We start from the raw sequence: 8069 nt of genomic DNA on the forward strand, positions 1-8069 counted from the left end.
CTGTCTCTCCCTATTCTGCACTGTGGAATGAAAGTTGTATCGATGCTGTAAGATTTGCAAGCAATCATGCTAGAAGCTGTTAGTAATGACAATGCTGCACACTGGATACCAATTGGTCCGACAGACAGGTCAGACCAGTGTGCAGTAATGCGACCCTGGAGTTGATAGGTCGTAACCACAAGTATGTGTTCATGTTATCTTGTCAAGTTGGTGTGCATGCAGTCACTGACCTTTTGACCCTTTTGACCTTGATAACCCTTGCTGTAATGCAGGCATAGAAAGGTAACTTTGGATTTTCCCTGCACTTTTTGTTTTCCCAAGAACACTCTGAGGTGTACTATTTGGGTGTCAACATGGCTGCAAAGTACTGGTAGCTGTCTTGCTTGCGTGCTTCTCTCATTTGTTTTTGGTTGATTCACTCCGTTGCTGTATTGCTGTGTGTTTGCTAGCGTGTATGCATTGACGTTACATGGTTTCAATTCTACACATGATGGTACATTATAATGACGATTACTTTTTCTTTGTCTTTGGAATCACCAGCTATAAATCTTTCAGGCCGTGCCTGCTCTTCATTCTTTGAATAAAGTAATTTCTCTCTCTCCCCACCCTATTCTTTTGGTTAAAGATGTATTTTGTGCTAACCTGTAAAAGGACCCCTAAACCCTGAAAATCAAAGATTAAAAAAACAAAAACAATTGCATCTGCTGTTCTGTGATACCCGTCCCATGAGGTCTCTTGCTGGATTTATCTGTTTTATATGCCATATTTCTGAAAGAGCATTTACTGAGTGCAGTTCATGGGAAGATTGCAGAGGTTGTTTCCAAAGATTGTTTGTTCTGTTTTGTTTTGTGTAAGTCATGTAACCATGGGTCTCGGTGTATTTTACACTCTCCAAGACTTTTGTGACATTATATACGTATGTGTCGCTTCTCTATAGCGTGCATAGTAAACTTTGCTGTAATATGTAAATACATAGAGAAATTGAAGAAGAGAATATGCAGGTAGCTATGTGAAGGAATGTACTATAGATACAGAAGATATTGAAACATATCTCTGCCCTGAAAATTGAATTTGTAGAATTTAATGAATATGTAAATTTTATGACATAATTCCTCCCTCACAACCCCCATGACAATTCTAACATTACTGTGAATGTTTCTTTAGAATTAATGATGTTCTACAGTTCTGGTTCCTCATGAAACAATGATAATGTCTGGTTCTGCACACGCGCACACTTTCTGCAGTCGTGTTCTCGTGCCTTTTATACATAAATGTGGCGATATCGGTGATTGGAGGAGAGTTTCATAAGTTGCAGTGTACGGCTGATTACTGGCAGTGGTAGTCGTCAAATTGTCTTCGGCATTGAATGGCGATCGTGCTGCAGTCTCTGTGATCGCAAATTCTTCCCAAGTCTTATTATCATGTGGTTCCTTTGCATTGTGCGCTCGTCCGTGGAAGAGCAGTAGTTGGAAGCCAAAAATGTCCAGAGGTCTGTACGGAGGACTGTAGCATAAATGGAAGAGTTTTATCAAAAGTGAAGTTACGGTACATTCCAGCCTTCTGGACCATATGTTAGTTTGATTTTGATTTTTCATAAGCCCTGCCGGAGTCTGTGTGGAACAGGACATGAGCATACATTGACTGCAAGAATAGCATTGGACCCTAAACCCAAATTCAACATGCTATATGGCCATTATATATGTCCTTGCATTGAAGCTATACGTTGAAATTTGTTATTAGAGAAAATATCGCAGACTGTGCTGTTCTTGAAACGCATTGAAATCATTTTAGTGATAAAGCTGTAAGATATTATGTAGTGTGGCATCTATACTGAAAAAAAAATTCGTTTTTCATTTTTTGAATGAAAATGCTTCACAGTTTCAGCACATAAATTGTAAGAAAAATTTTGGCAGCCACTGGCTTGATACACATTTGTGAAGATTATATCTTGGTACCTGACCAGATAATTCAACTTTTGAGGTGCTTAATTGATGTGTTAATTAATGTATTAATATATTAAAGTATTAATTACTAAAAATCTTTTGGGAAGCGTACACTACGATGAAGAGATTTTTTAACCCGGAATATGTGAGATTAATTAGGCATGTTTGGACACATACATACACGTATACATAGCATTATAATGGAGTGAATGTGAAAGGAAGCAATATTCGGTGTTGTAAGTTCTTCTCGGAATAACTGATATGGTGTTGTTAAACCTTGACTTACCTCATGTTACAAAATTGATGAACTTGATTAAAACAATCAATCTCCTGTAACACCATACAGATACAGTATATGGAACTGTTATGGGGTGCTTTTTAAAAAAAAATGGTATTGATTGGTCAAGTGTTGTTTGGCAGGAACAGCAGAGGGTGTTTAAACTTTGTTTTTGTTGTTTTCACCTTGGTCATTTAAATTTAGAAAGTTATTGAGTGCTAAATCAGTATTTCAGCCATTCTCACTAATTTCTGAAAGTGTCCGTAAGGGGAACTCAAGCAAACCAAGCATAGATGACTCTATTCTTGTGAGCTCTTGCTGTAAGTTTGTATTTATATTTATAATTCTATATTCATTGATTCATTTATTTAAATGTTCATTTTTTTGTCATTTATTGATTTTTTTTATTTATCTATTTATTTACCTATTGAAAAAAGATGATTTTCGGATGTGTGCAGGATTCCATCTCTTTGATTATCAGTCATCTATTTTCTTTATGCTGCATTCTGGTAGGCAAGTCAAGCTTACATACCGTAGTTTTATAGTGAGTGATGAGCAATCTGGGCCAGCACAATTTCTGTTCGCTAAAGTTATATTCCGTTTAGACACAACGTTTAAACCATAGTCTCAGCTCTTCACAGGAGATTAAAATCAGTTTGACTTTGTGTTTGTTGTTGTTGTTGTTGTTGTTGGACACTGAATTGCTGAATTATGCAGTGAATTTACTCTACAGTTACATGTATTTTGATGTAGTTTGCAAGTACAGAGGTACATGTAATAAATGGTTTTAAGTAAGGCAGTGTGAACAGCTGTGTAAAAGCAGTAACTTGTCACAGACCAGTTCCTGTGTGTTTGTAACCCTGGGTACTGACATGCGCATGTGCTCTTAGTTGGGAAACAGGAAACAAGGCTTTGTTTTGCATTTGTCCCACTCATAATGGTGTGATGAGCTATGCATTAGGAATATTCTTAACATTTTGAATATGGCCCACTTGTTTTGAAATTTTGCAAGCTGAGCAAGAGGTTGGGAAGATACAAACATGTAGGATGAAGGTTGTTTTCCAGTTCAGTATTCTGCTTGTGGAAACTGTCTCCCCAGCTGCATCCTATTTGATGTTTTGCTAAGAGACACATTCAGTTATGCATTGTCTGCTTTATGTGAATTCTTATTGTACCTGTAGTAAAGGACAAGTTTACCATGATATACGTAAGGATTGAGTGAATGCAGCAATATCAGTAGAACTCATCAGTGAAAGTTTTAGGAAAATTAGACAATCTGTTCAGAAGAATATCATTTTCTAAAGTTTCAATGCTGCCATGGCTGGATTAAAATACTGCTACAGCTTGTGATGTCACATGCGTAAAACTATATAAGAAAAATATAAGGAAAATTCAACATACTTTCCGTCTTCTCGCATATTAAAAGAGCGCTTGACTTTCCTTTTTCAGAAGGCTGGGAGAATAATGCTAATCTTAACATTTTCCGGTAATGAGCTGAGGGAATGTTATTTTTGTCAAAAATTAAATTTTGTGGAATTCTTTTTTTAATTTCCTTGTATTGTTGTACCTATGTGATATCAGAACTTGTAGTAGTCCTCTCATCCAGCAGTGACTGTGCAGAAACTTTAGCAATTCATAATTTTTGAAGGGATTGTCCGATTTTCCTCAAACACTGATGTGTTCTACCGATACATGTATTACTTGGGTTCTTTCAATTGATATGTATTTTAAGGTAAACTTGTCCCTTAATGTCTAGATAGGCCTATTGTTGTGTTGTTTGTGTGTCCTTTTCTCAGTTTGTGTGTGATGAGAAAGGCTGTATAGATCAGAAGATTCTGATAATTTAAGCCATATTGGCTCTTGTGTACATTAGACATGTAACAAAGAGAATGGAGTTGTTTTATCACTGTACATTTGTTTTGCGATTGTGCTCCTAGGCAACTTTCCCCACCAACCCTAACTCAGATCCTGAATTGATCTCTTTCGTTGCTGCATTTTTTCTTCTTCTCTGTATCTGTCTGTCTGTCTGTCTGTCTGTCTGTCTGGCTTGCTTTCCCTCTCTCTTCAATACTGCGTGTTATGGTAGATGAGCTTGTGCATTGCTTGCCTCTCTGAAAAGGAAGTGATGATACAGTTTAGTTTGTAGTTGATGATAAGCGACTCATGATATTTGTGCAAAAAAAAAAGTATTGCTGACTGCAAGATTCCAACAAGGTATGTGGAAATTACATTATGTTATGGCTGTATGTTGGTGGCATGGTGTAAGTCTATTAATAGGGGTTTGGATGACTTTGCTCTTTGCTGTGTAGAAATTGACCTTTTTATAGTACACTGTATTGCTTTCGTTGTTGTTTTGTCCTATCTCAAGAAAAGTTTGTATTGGTATGGACCATGTTTTGGTTGTTTGGACTGATTTTTTTTTTTTTTTTAATTGTGATTGCAAAGTGCTTACCCAAAATGTGCATTTTTTCTGTTCATGAACGGTGTATATGAAAGAAGCGGATAAGCTTGCTTCTGTTATTCATGTAATGCCTGTTATGATCTGTTGACTAAGCTAAAGTGTTATGTTTTACAAAATAGTTAAAAATTAAGTATAACTGTTGTTGATAAGCCCTTGAGTCCTTCAAGTTTATGACAGTGTATGATGAATTTTAAGACCTTTGTATGAAGGAAAACCAGGGGTGAATTTTGTCAGTAACCACTTCTATACTCTGCCTTTGCACCCAAAATGGGTCATAACACAACAAAAATGTAAGACAAAAAGTGAAATTAACGCTTTGTGGTCTAGAGACGGAGAAAGTCTTTGAGCGTTACCTGTAGACTTCAAAATGTAGACCAATTCAGTAACTTTACTGTGCTCTTAGCAGCATGAAAATGCAGCACGAGTAGTTGCTTTTTATCGTATTTCTCTTAATATCAGCATTTTCGATCTCGGTTCTGTCCATCTATGTCTCTCTGTCTTTCCCTGTCTCTCTCCTTTTTTTTTCTCTCTCTCTCTCTCTCTCTCTCTCTCTCTCTCTTTCTCGTTCAGAAGGAACAAATCTGTTATAAGAATTGTATGAATGCAGTACATTGTATGTGCGTTGTGGAGAAAAGGGGAACACATTGCCGATTTTGAGCCCGCACATCCAACTACCTTCAACTTTACCCGGTATGTGCACTTCATTCGACTTTGGTAAAGCTTTATAAATCAAAACTGTGTAAAGTTTGTTTATATTGGTCATAGATTATATTTAATTTAATTCAAATAAAATTGAGTTATAGAGATATTGTAATTCTTGTATTGTAACAACGAACACAATGAAGAAGTTGCAGTTCACTTTTTTCCCCGAGGGAAGAAAAATGAACGTAGTACTGAAATAAATGGCACAGGACTACCACTTCTCATATCAGAGGTCGTGTACCTTGGAGAGGAACCGATATCCTTGATGAATCGATATAGGTGTAATCTTCACACGTATACCTGTCATTTATCATTGCAATAAAAAAGTGATAAATGTATCACACCTTTGCAGAGTTTGCTTGAAGTGTTTTTATTACAGTCTTGATTCTAGATTCATGGACCATTACTTCTATCCTTCCTCTGCCAACCACAACTCACAACTTGAATTGTATGATGAATGAATGAATGAATATTATGTGTGCACACACATGCACTCACAAACATAAGAGATAGACAGATACACACTAAAAAACATAAAGGTTCAAATTTGCACCCTATTTGTCCCTATACCAGCACCCTGGGGTGCACATTTGTACCTTTTATTATGCAAGTAGAAAATTAAATCTCTTAATACATGTATTTATATTTGTACCTACAAAGATGCAGACATATCCATTAGAGTTAAGTTTGATCTTACAAGTAAAACCTTGGTACTCGTGGTCCAAATGTTTAAATCACAATGTATTAATGTTTATGGTGCATGTTTGCCCCCTTGATTAGCACAAAACTGAGGGTGCAAATTCGCACCCCTGCAGGTTCAAAATTCAGCGTATTGCACCTCTAAGAGTGCAAATTGCTTATTGCGGTGCAAAGTTGCACCCTTTAGGGTGGTTGTATAGGGACAATTTTTGGGTTCAAATTTTGAACCCGTATTTCTTAGTGTGTAGATAGAGATATACAATATGTATATATAAAGTGTATATATACATTGTATATAATACAGTGGCGGATCCAGAGGGGGTGCACCGGGCATGCACCCCTCTTTATTTGTTGTTAAAACAAAAGAAACAAAAAGAAAAAATGAGACGACAAACCCAGAGGTAGCACCAGAGATATTGTTTTCGCCCCCCCCCCCCCCCTTACGGAATTCCAGGATCCGCCCCTGTTGTATGTATAGGTACATAATTATATACAATTGTATATACATGTATATATATATATATATATATATATATATATATACATATATATATATATATACATATATATATACATATATATATATATATATATATATATTGTAACGAAATTCGGTGGAACAGATTCGATTTAACCGTTCGATTGTTATTTGTTATGATCGATAGTATCTGTAGTGTCTTTAAAACAAAATGCATAGAAAGGGGCGCGTTATTGGAACGTTTGGCAAATGCTGTAATGTGGTAGTGCATTATTATGAGTTTTAACATTTATTATTAAATATGTGGTTACTTGTTTGTCATGGGCAAGTTTGGATTATTTTAATACCAACTCCGGTTTAGACCGATGATACATGCCGAATTAAAGTAACCATGTACAAGAGGTACTGCTAAAATATATAATCGTTGTACGAATTTAATAACCACGCCAACATTGTAAATAATTTGAATAAGTACTGCGGGTATTTTCCGCGTTGCTCACGGCTGTGCGGGATTGCCTCCTCATTCCGCGATAGGAGGAGAGGCATATAAATTGGCCGTTGTGTGACATAGTCCGCAACAAATAGCTCGTGTATGATATATTTCCAATGTGTTGTTAGTGTTCACTTCTATGTGTAAAAAACTGTACATGTGTTCCTGATTTCTTGACTGCTCTGTGTCTTCTTGAGATTTCTAATTCCAAGCAGCGATGTGCAGAGTGGTGGTAGATGTTCTTGACTTGGAGCACCGTTCCTGAGAAGACCAACTAGCAAGCCGTTGGATTTCGGGTATATTGGTAATGTGACTTGTCGCATAGTCCGTTGCCCAATTCAAGTTCCAGTCGCCGCCGTTGGATTTCGGGTAAAATGGTAATGTGACTTGTCGCATAGTCCGTGCCCAATCCAAGTTCCAGTCGCCGCCTGAAGAAGTTGGTAACGGTGCGATACAGCACTTTTACCCCGTGCCATCAACGATACCTGTGCAACCATATGGTTGTGAAAGGTGTTCCACGTTAGCGTGACTGAGTTGGTAGCAGAGTTGGTAACAAAACTTGGTAGCAGAACTTGGTAGCAAGAGTTGGTAGTAAAAGTTGGTAACAAAATAAGTGTACCAATTTAACATCCTCTACAAGTGACGCTTGGGAGTGACATACATAAGTGATGCTGAACTTGGTATGTGTGCCGCTTGTGTTGGTGAGCTGCTTCTGACACAACATAATACATGGTAGCGTACAGACTAGTAGTTTTAATAATTTAGAGGGATCGTTGTAAACTGCAATAAAACGAACCCCGCCTACTCGGCCATCCTGACACGGCTCGCGGAGACATTTGTACAAACAGTCAAATACACTCCTTTAATTCACGACGAGAAGACGAGTTCGTCACACATGGTGTCAGGAGTGGGATCCCTATTTGTAACTTTTGTATGAATAAATGTAGTTAACTGTGTTTTCACGATGGCACACGAGATACCATTGTTGGAGTTGTCGTTTTTGCTGGAGAGCAAGATTA

This window comes from Diadema antillarum, unplaced genomic scaffold, assembly GCF_040938485.1.
Source record: "Diadema antillarum isolate AM-2024a unplaced genomic scaffold, OU_Dant_1.0 seq00000182_RagTag, whole genome shotgun sequence".
In the NCBI taxonomy this organism is placed as follows: Eukaryota; Metazoa; Echinodermata; class Echinoidea; order Diadematoida; family Diadematidae; genus Diadema; species Diadema antillarum.